At 38.2% G+C, this 17666-nt stretch overlaps 1 protein-coding gene across 9 annotated transcripts in view; it reads left to right on the forward strand.

The window, feature by feature from the left end:
• The window catches only part of LTBP1 (latent transforming growth factor beta binding protein 1), a 366969-nt gene that overhangs the window by 136547 nt on the left and 212756 nt on the right, over positions 1-17666 (forward strand). The gene's annotated exons all lie outside the window — the stretch shown is intronic.

The following is a 17666-nucleotide window of genomic DNA, read 5'->3' on the forward strand; positions in this document are numbered from 1 at the left end:
CATCTGTTACTCTTTGTGTGGAGAGACTGTGCTTAAGTAAAAGCAATTGTATGTCAGACAAGGTTTTTGGTTTCCTTCTGAAATGTTCTTGATAATTTCCCAGATGTCCTAAAGAGAATATAACTGCATTTATAATCTAAAGTTTCAGTTGCAGGACTACAATGTATTGGACTATAGCTTTTGCTGAAAAACCCATAAGTCAAAGCTTGGATTAATACATTCTGAAAGATTTGTCAGATACCAAACAAAAGTTTGTGTTTCCCCCATTTATTTAAACTGTAGTAAATGAAGGTGAAAACTAGTTTGAGTTAGTGAAACTATCCTGAAAAGCTCTGTCTGAGAGTTGCCCGACTCTGCATTCCTATTACAGTACAGAGTTGCCAGCTTACAACTCTTGCCTTTTTTTGTGCTGTGAATAAAGCAGATTTATTATCAGAGAGGTAGCCGTGTTAGTCTGGATCTGTAAAAGCGGCAAAGAGTCCTGTAGCACCTTATAGACTAACAGACGTATTGGAGCATAAGCTTTCATGGGTGAATACATCCGATGAAGTGGGTATTCACCCACGAAAGCTTATGCTCCAATGCATCTGTTAGTCTATAAGGTGCTACAGGACTCTTTGCCGCTTTTACAGATTTATTATGTATGTAATATCTTAACAGAAGATTGAAATTTTAGAAATATAATTAATAATTCTGACATATTGTAATCTCTCTGTTGAAAGTAATCATTACTACTAATGCTCATACTTCCATACTTGTTGAATGAGTATCTACAGTATACTAGTCTATAACCTAAAACTGATAAGTTATGGTGAAACAAATCCTGAATAATTTGTGGGATAATGGGTTTACATAGTTTAACTGCACTATATAATATAATGATGGTAGTACCTCTTGTGCAAAAATATTTTTTCTGTAAATTAAGAGAAATCTAGATATGTAGAGATGGCATATTGACTTTAAATTCTTTATTTCACTAAAACATTTTCTTGCTGCCGTTGAGAGTGGATTTTTTGTTGTTATGAAAATACTATAGTATTTTTATCTCCACACCTTTTTTAATCAATTATTTTGCCAATGTGCACTCAAGGAATCATAGATATGCACATTATAATTTTAGGGAAAAAAACGAGGACTCCTTTTGGCACCTTAGAGACTAACAAATTTATTTGGGCATAGGCTTTCGTGGGCTAGGCCCCACTTCATCAGATATATGAAGTAAAAGATACAGGACCAGGTATAAATACATGAACGGATGTGGGCTGCTTTACCAAGTGTTAGGTCAGCCTAATGAGATAAGTCAATTAACAGCAGGATACCAACAGAGGAGAAATAACTTTTGAAGTGGTAAGAGAGTGGCCCATTACAGACAGTTGACAAGAAGGTGTGAGTAACAGTAGGGAGAAATTAGTATTGGGGAAATTAAGTTTAGGTTTTGTAATGACCCAATTTTAGTTTCTTGCTAGTATAAACAAAATATCAGGCAGCATTGATGGTAGCCAGTGCTGCCCTTTTAAAAGTGCACTATATTTCAGTTTCTGAGGGAGGGAAAAATCCAATTCTTCTCTTACATCCAGACAGAAGATGCAAAGTACAGAGCAGTCACTCTATGACTGTTACTAGATTACCTTGCTGTGCATGCAAACTCTTTTGAAATCTAAGCACACTCCTTGACAATGCACTTTGGTGTAACATGCACCTTAGTATAAGATACATTTTCTTTTTGCTGTAAAAACAAGATTTGTAAAAAGAGGAATACAACACCGATGTCGTTGTGAAGTGTTGATATTCTGAGACTTTTTTAAAAAAAGGATTTTACTAACGAATGCTAAATTAATTACTTTTAATTGACATTTACTGTTAATATGGGTTTTTATTAATTTTTGGCAGTTGCCACAGCTAAGCAATTTCCTTATTTGAATTTATTTTTGATAGAAAGGATGAAACATTGAGAATGGGCACTTACCTAGTTTATTTGTGTGTAAAACTGTGCTGTAATCTGATTTCTTCACAAATATTTGAAAACTTTGAGAGAGAGTAGAAATCAACCTGTTAAAACATGTAACACACCTTCCTTCCTGGACTGAGGCCAGATATTTTTTGATTCAGCATGTACAGTAGCTTCTTAAAAGTACTCAGCAAAAGCAGTATATTATAATATTCGGTGAAAAGGAAGGGGAACGTTATGTTTGGAAATGCATACTAATAAGTGATTGTGCATTTATAGATATTTATTAATTTAGTTGTATTCATCATAATGATTTCTCTACTTCATACACTTATGTTATAGACAGTGTTTGTTTGTTAGAAACAAACCAAAAGCACGCTCAGTTGCTCCCGGGATAGTTATCTTCATAAAAATTAAGAAGACTAGGATCTAAGCAAAGATTTTGGGGCTTTCCAGTTACAAATATAATTAGCATGTGAATTTAAAATATTTCTTAAGAATAAGACCAAGGCTGAACAAGTGCATCTGTAGAGTCAGTTACTTCAGTGGTCCCTAATTTTCAGGGACCTCTTGACTGATTCAGGGCTTAAAGCACATGTTTTGATGATGATCTGTATGGTACAAATGTCCTAGTTCTGATAATTGGCAGGTGTCTCATATTAAATTAGGCCTGTCCTGATCAAGACATTCTCCTAACATACAAACTAGTGATTATCTGAGCCTTGTCAGAGTCTCCTGGTTTTTTTTTTAAATGTAGTATATTTTATTTGTGCTGTTGGCTGAAAAGACCCTGTTCTGATATTGCTTAATGCTGGACAGTGTAAAGTTACAGAATGATACATGCAGGTGCTTTGTGCGATCATTTTCTATTGAAGATGTGCAGCTATGAAAATAGCATGTTTAGGTGAGAGAAAATATATTTTTACCTTTCTATTTTTTAAAACCAAATTTTCCATCACCTTAGAGACAGCAGCAAAAGTGTGTGCATATGTGCAAGTTTAAATTGTTTGCTTGGAAATTGAAATTAGCAGTTGTGCTGTTACATTGTGGATGAGCTTTAGTGCTCATAATGAACAAACTTTGGTTTAATATTCATTTTCAACCCTAGCTTTGCAAATACTTGTATTGCTGCAGTTAGGATTTTAGGCAGAACACACAGTGATACCTATAATAAGGTTTCCCAAGCATTTCCAGTCTAATGGGTCATTTTCGGTTTCCTAAAATTTGCTCAGTGTTTTATCTTTTCAGATGAAACTTGGTATACTAGCTCTTAGTCAGGGAGCAAAATTTTTCTGAAAGTTTTTTTCCCCAGAAATGGGTGACTGGTTTTCAAGAATATACAGCTTGGGAGAAACATGGTTTTTCAGCTAACTAAAAAAAATGGCAGCCTTTTCTGAAGAGCTCTAGCACTTTATCTGGAGATGATGAAAACCTGATATTTTTAAGGCAGATAGTCCCTAGATTGTAGATGTGTCTTTTCATGAGAGTGAAATTTGGTTTTAAAAAAAATTACCTTGCACATGGATTTCATTACACAATGGGACTAATAAACTGCTAATGTTTCATTGGCATGAAGCATGTGTGAATAAATAATGTGAATGGAAATTTCTGCTGAAGAGATTATCTCTCTGTATTTCACTGATTATGCCCATATATGCATAAGAAAATTGAGTGGAATTTCAGTCTTACATATATGTAGGGGCTTGCATTATATGGTCTGTGTAGGTGGGTATGGAAGCATGCATACAGAATACAGCAAGGGCTCCTGCCTCATTCATTAGACACATTACACAGTCTATTACATCTAGCAAATAGTTGCACATTATAGTATTTTTTAAAAACAATTAGGAAAATCCATTTAAAAAAACTTAATTAAAAGACCATTACTTCTGTAAAGTGAAACATAAAAGTTAGGAAATGCCAAAATTAAGGTTGTCTGTGCAATCTTAATTCTGCCCCATTGTGCTTATGATGCAACCTTTAACTATATGATCACATGCAATTTTTTCTACAGGACCATTGCCTGAATTGAGCTCTGTAAAAGAGGCAACCATTCAGTATTTTATGTTTAACTTCACTATTTAGTGTGTGGCCCTGTGCCTCACATATTGCACCCCTTTCAAGCCCTGCCCTGAATGAGTATTTTTTATTTATTTATAGATTTTTCGTGGTTATCATCTTCGTACCTGAGCACCTCACAAATTTTTCTTCACAATATTCCTGTGAGGTAGGGAAGTAATACTATCCCTATCTGGGGATTGGAGAAGATTTCTTTAAGTGTGCTCTCCCCTGGGGGAAAGGGGAGGTTCTTAATGGCTCTTTCCTTTCTCCTGTATTGCATAGGGCAGTCTAGTGAACACTTATGAGAACACCTCCTGCAGCTTCCCCAGACTGTGAAGTTAACACTCACTTTCTCTGGGACTGATGCTTTGCTCTTAGGGAGCGTGATTAGGGTGCCAGACTCTGTTCCTTAGAGCTATTGGTGCATGTGAACTGTTCTCACCTATGATATCATTGAACTGGGAATCAGAAGCTGCTAGTCCATTCTGCTTCTTTTTTCTCTTGGCCCCTGTGAAGGTTTCCTCAATCTTCTCCCCTACACTGAAAGGTTACTAAGAGCACCCAGAGATCCTCTGTTGATATGGTTTTGTGATGTCACAGGTTAGAAATGAGTTTCATCCTCAGTGTCCCACAGGCATATAAATCAAATAGGGGTCAGAGATATCGGCACAGACCACAAAAATCTGTACATACTTATATACTCCCTGCAATAATGCTCAAATACTTATATTATGAATAAGTGATGTCTTAGAAACAACTTGTATGTTTTATATAATGAATAGTACTGAATGATGGTGTAGCACATTTACATGCTTATAGTATTAAAAAATGTTATCACATTGACAACCCTACAGTAATATGTTTACTGTGTGGATTAGGACACATGATTACTGTGTTTTTGGACAACTTCAGAGCCTTCCTCCATGACTTATAGACAGAAACCTCCAAGCAGAAACACAAAGTGTTTTGCTCAAATTTTACCCTCTTTTGTGTTTATCCTGTATTTTATGACGGATATGCAACTTCCTCATGTCCCTGAGAAAAGATAACGCACATAGTTTTGCTCAAAATACACAATTATTTTGCACAGCTTAAATGTCAGAAAACAGATTTGTAAAGCCATGCAATATGGTCCCTAGATACTGTGGTGACTGGGTGCATTTGCAATGCCTAAGCAGGCACTATGCATTATCCCAGACGATATATTTTGAACCCACTGTGATTCAATACATGTTGTAGAGCAGTGAAAAGACACTTGGGCAGTACATTCTGAATCACAATGAGCTCTTAGGATGGAACATAGTAGTGGCAGCATGAGTTACTATGTAATTATCATTGTTTTAATAGGCTTTCTAGATAATTACTAAATTCTGTGAAAATATAAAACAGTATATAAATGGTAAGTGTTAATACTTTATCACAAATAAAGGCATGTTTTTTCAGACTTGTACTGCTCATTAATTTGTGTTGCCTCTTTAGTTTAAAGGTTAATTTTTAGTTTTTTTTAATTTTTATTAAAACAGTTCTGGAAAGTACTGTAGAAAACTCTTAGTTAAAACACAAATGTGACTTGTAAGGAAGCCAACATATTTTTAACTGTAGTCTTTGTATGAGAAGAGATCCAATAGCAATGAGTTGCAGTTAAATGTTTTTAAGGAAATTGCTTTTAAAAAGTAAGTGTAGGCATAGAAGAAAGAAAATGAACACCAGATTTCATTACTAAGAAACAGGATGCTAAATCATACCTTTTTTCTTTCCTTGTGTTGCTGCCATTTGCTTTTTAATACAGTGCCCAAGTTTGCTTTCGTTGCTCCATTTTATATGTGGAATCCCATAGGATTCAAGAGATACTGTAAAGCTATGACAACTGAGGAAACTTCTCAAGGACAGGTTGGTTAATGCTGATACATACATAGCACAACCAGTCAGGCATATATTTCATATAAAAGTGGAGTGAAAAGACTAATGACATATAAAGGACAGTGTGCTAAGGAAGGCAGATTAGAAGGAAGCATAAAGTCAGACAAACAGCTTGTTGAACTATTTGGATAGAAGTGGAAAAGGGCTTAAAAACTTTTCTGGCTGCTTGTGTCAGACACTCAGTATTTAGTTTTCTACCTATTATAATTGTATTTTTATTCACTTGGCCACTTTGCTGCAAAAGGTCCAGTGAGAATACCAAAGGTGCAACACACTATTTAATGTATTTTCAACTTCCTCATTATTACACAGTGATCTCCAGTACTTTGTAAGTTGTGAAATTTACCCCTGGACAGAGGACCCACACAAAGCCAATGCACCACTTACATTGGAGTAAAGCACTGTTTTAGGTCTTCATGTGGGACTTAGCTGGTACAAAGGTTTTGTGTGCATCCTTTGCCTATGGGTGAGTTTTACCTTGCCTGTATAGGAATTAGCATATGAAATCGAGTTGTAAAACTGGAGAATTACAAATCTCAGTTGAAAACACCTTTCAGCTAGATTTTTTAAAAAAATTAAAGTTATTACTGACATAGTAAGGGAGCAGTGATTTTTTTAAAAAATATGATTTTCAAGTTGATGGCAGCCCTTTAAATGTTCTAATCAATGAGTAGGCTGTTTCTGAAGTAATTATTTAGTTCAGGCACAATATTTCATAGTTATTGTCCTTTCTTAATGAAATGATGATGTAGGAGTGTTTTGATTCTCCTTATAATATTAATGATATATTGGGTCAGACTTTTTATTGATTGTATACAGTGGATATTTAGAAGCATATGCAAATCTTGTAAAGTACTCAAAGAACCTTGTCTGGCAAAGTACTGGGGAAATGAAAAAGTTATGACAGGCTGAAGTTGCGTACACAACAAATAGATGGAGTTTTGCTCAAACATTGCTTACTTTTTCTTATGTTGTAAGTTCTACAGGCCAGATCTTCAGCTTGTGAAAATTGGCATAGCTCTGTTGAAGTCAGTGGAGGTGTGTTGATTTATGCCAGGAGAGGATCTGACCCATTATGGTGAAGATCTTGCCCATGATGTTGGCTTCTTTTGAATTACACAGACTGCAAAAAACATAACCGCACATAGCCTTATTTGGTAAAAGATTTGATTCTGCTGTTCTTGCAGTCATTACCATTTCCTTTTTGCTGAACTTTATTGTGTTTTGCTTTGTTTGCTACCAGATGATTTTTTTTTTCTTTTTTACCTGGTAGACTCTTGAACATTTTAGAATTCTCAACTGCTTGTTTAGAAGATTAACTATATTATAGTAGTGATTAAGCAAGTTCAATTTGCCTGTCAGAGTCTGCTTTAGAACAAGGTTCAAGGCTCAGCATACAGAAATTTATTCCCTGTTTTAGCTGGTAATTTGAAATTTAATCTGTACAAATGATGACCATACCTGAAATATTTAGTCATGCAGCAACACTATAACAGCAGTAGCGAATCCATGGCCAGGCCTAGTACTTTTCTTGAGAGGTTGGACTGTGTGGAGACACAGGAAAGGAAAACTAATGATTGTAGAACGAGTTTGAGAGTTCATTCTACATTTAAAGATCCTAGTGTATGAATACCTCATAGGAACAACTTTTGCTGCCATTCCCACAAAAAAAGACCAATACTAAAAAAATAAAAAAATTAAAAAATTGTGATCCAATCTGAAAGAACCACTGAAAAATGTTAGCTAAATTGATTTTGGAGGGGACCATTTACTGCTGGTATCAACAGAATTTTATTAATTTTCTCTATTTTTTATTTCCTTCTATAAAGTGAATTTTAGTGCACCAGAGAATGGTGTCTGTTTTCATGTTTGTTTACTAATTCTTTGAGAAAATTTACACTCATGCTTAAAAAATGGACTAGGAAATTAGCAAAATCAACAAGTTCCAGATTTAGGGGGTGAAATCCTGACGCTTCTGAGGTCAGTGGGAGTTTTGCCATTGACTTCAATGGGGCCAGGATTTCACCCAGGCTGTTTATGTAACCATTATGTGAAAATGACATGGTTGGGGGAGGTTGTGATTGGGTTGTGCTATGTTAGAAAAAAGCTCCATTTCACTTGGAAAAATTCCCCACTGATTTTTCAGAAGGTCGCAATGTATTTTCTTCACATCAGATTTCAGCTCTGGGGAGAGCCAAATGAACCTGAATCCTTTGCTTTCACTAGACTGTTTCTGATCAGAACTGAAAAATGATGTTAAAACCACAAGCTGTTGATTTGCCATGGCTTGTTGTCTGGCTTTGGGTTCTGAACTGAAATATGTGAATAAAACCTAATATATGTTGAATAATAAGAAAAAAACACATTGGCAAACAGGCAAGTAATTAGGGTGATCAGATGTCCCGATTTTATGGGGACAGTCCTGATATTTGGGGCTTTTTCTTATATAGGCTCCTATTACCCCCCACCCCGTCCCAATTTTTCACACTTGCTGTCTGGTCAGCCTACCAGTGATCTCAGCCCCTTCCCTTATGAAATCAGATTGAGAGCTCTCCAGTGTCTAGATCCTGGGCCAAATTCAGCCTTAGTTTAATCAAGTGCAACTCCATTGACTTAAATGGATTTGCATCAGCTTATACTAGGGCTGAATTTATCCCATTGTTTGTCAGTTGTCAGAATTAAGCCTTGAAATTTTTGACAGTTTTAATAGACCCTTTATAAAGTCCTAGGAATTGCCAGTTATGGAATAGAAGGCATATGGATTTCAATTAATTCCTTGATAATTTTAGAAAATATAGGTCCAAATTTTAAAAACTTAGCACGCAAAAGTGAATGTGCATGAATTGCACAAATTGCGCAAGTTAAACGAAAGGGGCAAAATCCTGGTTCTAATGAAGTCAAGTCAAAGTTGCATGTATGTGGAAAGTGCCTGTGCAAATATACAACTTGTGTGTGCCCACTGAAGATGAAATTCACCCGTTGTGGAGGACCAGCAAAAAGAACAGTTAGTAAGCCCTACTTTGAGGGAGCCCTACATGAGGCAACAAATGCACCCTTGTGCACAAAACCAGAATAACATCTATACACCACTGAAGTGTCCCATTTGAGACCTACTTTAAAGGCTTGAGTGTGCCTTAAGTACTGAATAGGTTTTATGTTGGCCTCCTGCAAAGCAGGGCGTGAGGTGATTTCACCTTAGGAGTTTTGCCATGTGCATCAGTTTTTTTAAATTTCGCCATTAGTAAACATTTCTTACCTTCATTATATTTGACAAAGTACTTGTATCTTTGCTGTATTTGTAACGCCTTCCATTTCGTTTAGAAATATCAAGTTGCACTGTAATGTAATATTTTATAATGATGTAATTCAAATTTTATCGTTTTTGAGGCACTCACAGCACCTTTTCATATTCTATTATTATTGCTTATTATTCATACTCCATAGATTTACACAGCATGTTATTTATTGCAGTTCCATTTCCCCCCCCATCTACTGCTTCAGCAACCTCAGATTGTTAGTATTCCATTTCCATTCATGGAGGTAGTATTTTATCAGTATGAAGTGTGCAGTCCAGATACAAGGCTTACATTTGGGACTAAATAAAAAAAATTATTTGCAAGGCTGGGTCATTCCAGACATCTTGCTATGCACTTTTTTTTATACAGTACATAAGACCTTCTCTTGTCATTTTAAGTAAGGAAACATCTGTACTCACCACTTGGAGCCTTCAGGAAACTTCAAGCTGTGCAATAGTTAACCTATGTAATTGCTTCATCTTATTTTTGTTATGTTTGTCACTCCTTGCCCTTTCCTTTTCCCTCCTTTTGCCTGTCACACTCACTTGTTGCGTCTTGTCTCAATTTAGCTTGTAAACTCTTTGAGGTAAGCACTGTGACACAAATGTCTTTGTATGGCATCTGGCACAATGAGACCCTGATCCTGATCTTGCACCAGTAAAGTGAATGGGAGCAGGCCAATAGATAGCAAAGGCCTAAAGTCTCTGATGGGATCAGCCATAATAATAAACACAGTTTTTGTTACTGTGCACGCTAATCAGTCCTTTGCGAAAGAGGCAATCCCAAGCACTTACTACAGCTACATTTTTCTTGACAGCAGCAGTGAATGAATGCAGATGTTTATTTTTTCAGACTGGCTGAAGTCTGTTTTTAAATCAGATTTGTCTTAAAAGTTGTTTTCTTATGAGAACTTGTGCAAAGGGAGTATTAAAATTTGCAACTTGCTGAAGAAGTGCAGTAGTATGGGTACAGCCTCATGACCATGCTCTTGAACTGCTCGAGAAAGCTATGTGTGCTGCTTTTTTTCTTCATTCATACTGTTCAAATAGTACAGGATAGATTTGAATGGCTGCTGTACATTCAGGAATATGAGTGCAAGTGTAAACATTTATTGAAGTGTTTTGAATGGATGATAACCCTATTGCAGATGTGCATGTTTTTAGTGTACATTTCTAATTGTTATTTCCATGCATAGTATATTTTCCCTTCCCACCCATCACCAATCCCTTGGCTCCTTTCACCCAGACTCCAGGATTTCAGTCTTTCCCTCCACTCTCTTGCATGTCACCTATTCCCCATGACCTAATTCACTACTCAAACTCTGTCTCTCTCAGAACCTCCATGTCCCATCAGTTCCTAAAGCCGTCTCCCAGCAAAACTTTGTTTTTCCTCAACATAAGCTGTGTCACAAATTTCAAATTCCCTTCATGCTATTACTCATAATTCTGAACTGACCTAGGAGAGCTTGGTTCATGGATCCTTCTTTATATGCCAAAGGGGATCCACTTGAAAGGGATCATCCTCACTTTATTCTTTGCACAAACATTCTCCAAAAAGTTGGTATTGTGGTAGTATTACCTACTGTCATAATTGGAGGGAAGCCTCCTCGTGTTTCAGATACTGGTGAGAGCAGGTGCACTGTGCTGGGTTTGTAACATGACTCCACAGTGAAGTTACTGTTCTTCATGATATTTCAGGATCCTTCCTGAGGCTGCCGGTGTGGCTTTGTGTTGCACAGCTGCATTGATCTCTGCCTCAAACCACTCTACATTGTTAATTTTTTACTCCATACAAAGCTTCCAACAGGCCTTCTAGAAACTTTCAGGCAGCAGAGCTACGTTCTGGTGGGAGAATGTTGTAATGGCATTGGAGCAATTGCATTAATGGTACAACTGCTTCTGCCAGCTCTCAGATCATAATGATATGGAGCCTTTAAAGAGCTAGTGCCACTAGCAGTCATGCTACTGAATAACCGGATAACCAATACATGTGGGACTCCTGCCCACCCAACTCTGTGTATCCACTGAAACATATGGACTCAGAACTTGGAAGGAGGAGAGTACTGTGTTCATGTGTTGCACTGATGTCAAAACATGGAAGGGGGCTTTTTCAAAAGTGGCAGAAGCAGATACAATAATGCATGTGTACCAGGTATGCCCATTTAACATTCAGAATGTTTGCTATCAGCTGAAGTGAGAATTTATGTTTTGGACTCTTATTTTGAGTGTTAATAAACAGAAAGAATTATTAATATCAATGAATAGTGTATGGGTGTTCTATATAGGGGAGGGGAGGGACTTTAAAGTGTTAGGAACATAGAAATTCTCACCCTGGATCAGACCCGCTGTTCATTTAGTCTAGTATCCTTTCTCTGAGAATGGCCAGCACCTGATTCTTCAGAGGAAGGCACAAGAAACCCCACAATAAACAGATGTGGGAAAATCTGTCAAAGGTCTCATCCTAATCCCTAATATTTAAAGATTGTTTTAAGATCTGAATGTGACAATAGGGTAAAAGGAACACATCTTGTACTTTCATATTATTTAACTGCAATGTCTCTACTTCTATATGTTGATATATATAGTATTATTTTCATGTTTGTTTATATAAAAATAAACTTTTAGTAAGATTAATGTATTTCTTGGGATTATTTGACATAATTTTTATTCTTCAAAAGTCTATCATCCCTATATAAATTTATTTTTACTTTTTGCTACAGGGAAATTTTTAGAATGATCATATAGGGAACTTAAGGCTTGGTAATAAACCTGTGATATTATGATACATGTAGAGAACACATAATGGTGTGTTGTGGTACCAAGGTTTGATTGGCATGGGTTTGGGATGATGATCCGATGAAGTGAGCTGTAGCTCACGAAAGCTTATGCTCAAATAAATTGGTTAGTCTCTAAGGTGCCACTAGTACTCCTTTTCTTTTTGATAATTCTTGCAATTGGCAAAGCAATTAATAAATTATGCAGGACATCCCAAAGTAATACCTATAAAACCTTTATACCACAACACACATGTATTCTGTTTGACACTTATTTTGCAAAAAACTATTTTAAGAATGTTTGAAAGAGTTTTAGTATTTATTAGTACTCTCTTTCATATCCTTCCACACACAGGCTTCCTAAGAACTATGAATCCAAATGCATGTGTTTTGCAGGGAGAGGAAATGATTATTGATGCGGTGACAGATATGGCAATTTCCTGCATATCCTTGGGAGACCTTATTGAATTAAGTTTAAGTATCTTTGGGGTCCATTGTTTTAAATGAATTGTTTACGTATGATTATGTTCTACTCCATAAGGGAGGGTTATCACAGCTCCTCCAGGAATTAAAGCTAGTGGGTGGTAATTAAGGGAAATCAGCCAGGTTGCAACCCCCCAGAGAGATGTCCCTTGCAACGGAGGCTTGCATATACTAGTTCAAACTGAATTCTCCAGAGGTCAACAGAGAAAGAAAGGATTACTGGATAAATATCCTGAGTTTAAACCAAGTCAGGGCCTTCTTTCTGATCCGTCAAATGGATTGGAACTTCCATCCAAAGGAATAGGGGAGCAAGCCTCGTGGAAGGGTTGAAAAGACTGACACCTACCAGAGCCCAAGGCTGGAGTCAGAGTAACCTCTGGTAAGCTTTTGTGCTTGCTTAGAAAGAGTAGTGTAGTAACTTGTAACTGCTAGAAATTACGCTGTTCATAGCCCTGGAGAGAAAGCAAAGTGCAGATGCTCACCTTTTAGGCAGTCTGGCTTTCTGGGAATATCATTGTGTGTCTAGGGAACTGTGCAGCCTGGAAGATTTCTTCGTCAGGAGGGAGAGATGTGGGTCTCCACCCAAGAGAGGTGGTGGGTGAGGAGCTAGGAGTCCAGAGTGGGTGCCATTGGTGGACGAGGGGGGAATACAGGTGCAGTTACCCTGAACTGTGACAAATGCATTTAAGAAATCACTAAAAATGACTAGGGTAGATTTTCTGTACATGTTGATGTTATTTAAGGTCTGATATCCTGCAGTTTAGTGGGGCAAAAGTACACACCTTATATCCTTCAATAGTGGAGGTGTTGTGGGGAGATTCCCAACTTTGTATTAGTGCAGAAATTTCAAACCGACTCTCCTCTCATATTACACTAATGTAGGTTAGGATTAACTCCACTGAAGTCAATGGAGTTGCAATGGTTTAAAACCAGTGTAACTGAGCAGAGAATCCCAAAGCATGTTTTGTCTCCACTCCCCCCTTTGCACTTCAAACTGTGGTTGTTTGAAGCTGCTCAGATGTTTGGAATGTTACAAGTATACTTAGAAAAGATGGATTAATGGGCAAACTGCATGTATGTGGTCAGAGTTGTATGATAAATGTTTTCACAATTTATTATCTGAATATTACTACCACATGTGAGTATATTTACAGCAAATGACAAATCTAAAAATAACATATATATTTTTTATTTTTAAAGTAAAAATAATCTCATTGTAGTCTTGGGTTTTACCACTGCTGGTGAAGAGGGTTTTTCCCCCCTGTAGAGTAATGCATGTAGAGGAAACAAAATCATCACTCTAAAGAGAACTGGATAGCTATAGAGATTGGTATAGAGAGACAGAGCTGTTTCCCCTCTAGGTTACCAGTTTGATTCCAGCTCCATATTAGTAGTGTAACCTTATGTTCAATGTCCTCTATGAAATATATAGGCTGTTTTGGCCTGGTTTCAAGAGTACAGGTGGCCACCTCACAATTTACATTAATTGGTACCTTTATTGGTAGTCTCATCAGAGAGACCAGTGATTAAATTGGTATGAATGAGACGTGTCCCCTCCAGAAAAGAGGTTAAGATTCATCTCATTTCAATACAGAAGTCTTGTACTGTCACTACCTGTGTTGTATAGCTCCTGCTCTGAGAATTAATGTTGGGTTTGGTCTGGAAACTTTCGTCAGCACTAAATTCACTTTAAATGTTAAAGTAAAGAAAAGAAGTCATCACCCTTTTAATGAATAGCCTGTTTTCAACAACCCTTATTAAAGTCGATAGCTGCAAGAGAATAGTTTCTATTTTTTTCATAATCAAGTTCGGGGGTGGAGGGCAGATTTAAATAGGCCAGATGGGTTTCATTTAAACATCTCCATTTTATACCATGAATGAACTGAATCTTCTACTGGTGGTTGTTACTGATAGCCAGCCCTAAAAATTGAAAGCATGTTATGTATTGTATGCTAATCATTTAAAACCTGCACATTTTCTTATGAACTTGCATAGTTCATAGTCAAACAACCTGTAGGATAGTTTTTGTATTGCTTCAGAAAGGGCTATTTTCATTGACTTCTGAGGCTCAATAATGGCAACCTCTGGCTAGTTAAAATTAAGGATTCTCTACTGATATCCCAGGACCCTGGATTATTAAACATTTGATGGACTACATTTTATGGACTACAGTGTATGCCTGTTATTTTGAAGAGGCCTGTTATATCCTCCATTTTTGTGGGCACAAATCATGTACTTAGCCCTCCAATTGTTGAGAGTTTTGTTGCAATCACAGGTGCAAAAAAAAAACAAAAACCAAAAAACAAACCAGGATCAATTTTTGCAGGTGCAAACTGTGTCTGCAGAAAATGAATTTGCCCTTTCCAAATTTGACTCTATGAGCAAGTGGCTGGAGATGGACAACTGAGAATTCTCCATGTTTAGGGGATCTCTCTACTGCCGTAGCCACCTCCCACACCAGCCCTATCTCACCCTCAGGCTAAGGAGAGGGAGTGAGCAAGTGGGAGGGAGGGAACTACCTTCTGTCCTCCACTGATGTGAAGACCTTGAGGGCCTTAAGTTAGAGCTGTTCTTTGCAACTCTAATTTGTGCTGGAGCCAAGTGGTCCAGATTAAGAATCCACAACTGATTCCTGGATGGCCCCCTGTCTCTGCTCCGTTTGATCTGATACTGCTTCAAGATCAATGGCGACAGCTGTGGCGATACACGGAGAATCTTGGCTACATCTTTCGGGGCTCCCCAGAGAGGTACAGAATACCATACAGGACTTGCCCTTTGATAAAATCGGTCTTTTCCTCCAGAAGACATATGAGTCTTTACATTTGTTAAAGGACTCCAGGGTAAACCTCCCCTTCATGGGCATATATACGACAGCCCCAAAGAAGTAGTACCATAAAAAGTCTTACAAGCCGAGGCCTTTACATCTGCCCTTCTACCACCAATGCTCTTACAAGCCACCTTGCAAAAGGAAGCAGGTACAAAAGTTCAGATACAATGCCCCATCCAGCTCTACTGCAGCTACACAACCTCACCCTCCAACCAAAAGATGCTTTTGATGGGACGCTCAAGAGCTTCAAACCATTTCTGGTGTCATCTCCACTTGACTCCCAGATGTGCTTTGGTGGATGCCTACCATGATTTTCCCACAATTGGAGGACAATAACGATGGACAAATGGGTGACAGGTTTCAGAGTAGCAGCCGTGTTAGTCTGTATCCACAAAAAGAAAAGGAGTACTTGTGGCACCTTAGAGACTAACAAATTTATTTGAGCATAAGCTTTTGTGAGCTACAGCTTATGCTCAAATAAATTTGTTAGTCTCTATGGTGCCACAAGTACTCCTTTTCTTTTTGGGTGTTGGATATTATCAACTCTGGGTACACGATCATGTTCTCTGTGTCGCTCTTCAGGGATCACTCTCATGAGGAGATCTTCCTTTAGGAAGTAGAACCCCTCCTACAATAGGGACCAATTGAGCAGTTACCCCTTCAGTAACAAGGAAGAGGGTTTTACTCCAAATATTTTTCTAGTCCCCCAAAAGACAGGAGAGTTCAGGGCCTTCCTTGACGTGCAACGCCTCAGTATCTTATTTGCAAGATAAAATTGTGCATAAAATTCGCATTGGCATCAATTGTACCAACCCTAGAAAAACACATGTGATAGATAACTCTTTATATGAAAGATGCATACTTTCACACCACAGTTCACCCTTCTCAGATTTGTGGTGGGCCACAACTTCTGTCAATACAGGGTATTCCTATTCAGCCTTGCAAATGCATCCAGAGTCGTCACAAAAGTGTTGTTTCTAGTAGCAGCACATCTCAGACAGGATGGTTCCGCTATCTTCCTGCATCTGGATAACTGGCTTCTCACAGGCAAGACACATCCAGAAATCATATCATCACTGCCCCGTCTCCTAATATCCCGAGGAGTCTCTTTGAAAATAGAGAAGTCCATCCTGACTCTGACCCAGACAATAGATTCATAGGCGTGACCTTAGACTCAGTCAAGGCAAAGACTGATCTCCCTATGGACAGATTCCAAACCATGGGCAGACTGGTAGATACACAACCTTCAGACATAGGGCTAGGTGGGCCTTGCACTCTTGAGTCATGTGGTGTCATGTACTTACCTAAAGCCATCTGTCAGACACCACCTCCGCTGCCTACTGGCTTGCTTTCAAACAGTATTATGTACCAAGCAAACACAGACTGAACATTGTAGTGACAATCTCCATCAACATAAGGACCTCTCTGACCTTGTGTGAGGATCCAGCATAAGTGTGTGTGGGCACTCCTTTCCTGTGTCCTCCTCCCAACAGGACAATAATCACAGATGCCTCTTTGTTAGGATAGGACGCTCACATGGATGGTCACACAGCACATGCCACTTCGACACCTTGGGAAACCATGATGCACATAAACCTCCTGGAACTCTGAGCAGTCCGAGAAGCATGCAGAGCATTCTTACCATTAATCCAATCTTACCACATTCTCATAATGTCAGACAATATGGCAAGCATATTCTACATAAATAGGGAGGAGCAAGATCCAATCCTGTGTAGGAGGAAGGGGTCAATCTGCGGAACTAGTGTATCAAGAACCAGATCACCCTATCATCAGTGTACCTCCTAGGAACCCATAATTTACTGGCAGACACCCTCAGCAGGTACATTGTCACCAACCATGAGTGGGAATTCCACAGTTCAGTCGTGAACCCCTACCTGGAATCTTTTCATCACTCAAACAAACAGGAAATGCAACATACACTGCTCCAGGGGAGTTCAGGACCAATTCTCCAGGTGATGCTCTCCTACTTCCTTGGACAGACCGCCTAAACTATGCCTTTACTCTTATCCCACTGCTTGCTTAAGTACTGTGGAAGATTTGACACAACAGAACATGAATCATTCTGATCACGCCTAGATGGACCAGGCAGTTCTGGTTTCCAGTTCCCCATGCACATGTCGGCTCAACTGCCAATCAGCATTTCTTTCCTTCCAGATCTTTTGACTCAAGAGAATGGCAAGATCAGATATCCCAACCCAGAAACTTTTCACCACACAGCTTGGTATTTGGATGGGTGTTGGATCGAGAATGTTCCTGCTCCCATAATGTGCAAGCTGTCCTTACTAATAGTAGAAAGGGCTCTAGAAGAAACTGTTACCTTGTCAAGTGGAAGCGCTT

The sequence above is a fragment of the Natator depressus genome, chromosome 3 (genome assembly GCF_965152275.1).
Source record: "Natator depressus isolate rNatDep1 chromosome 3, rNatDep2.hap1, whole genome shotgun sequence".
Lineage (NCBI taxonomy): Eukaryota > Metazoa > Chordata > Testudines > Cheloniidae > Natator > Natator depressus.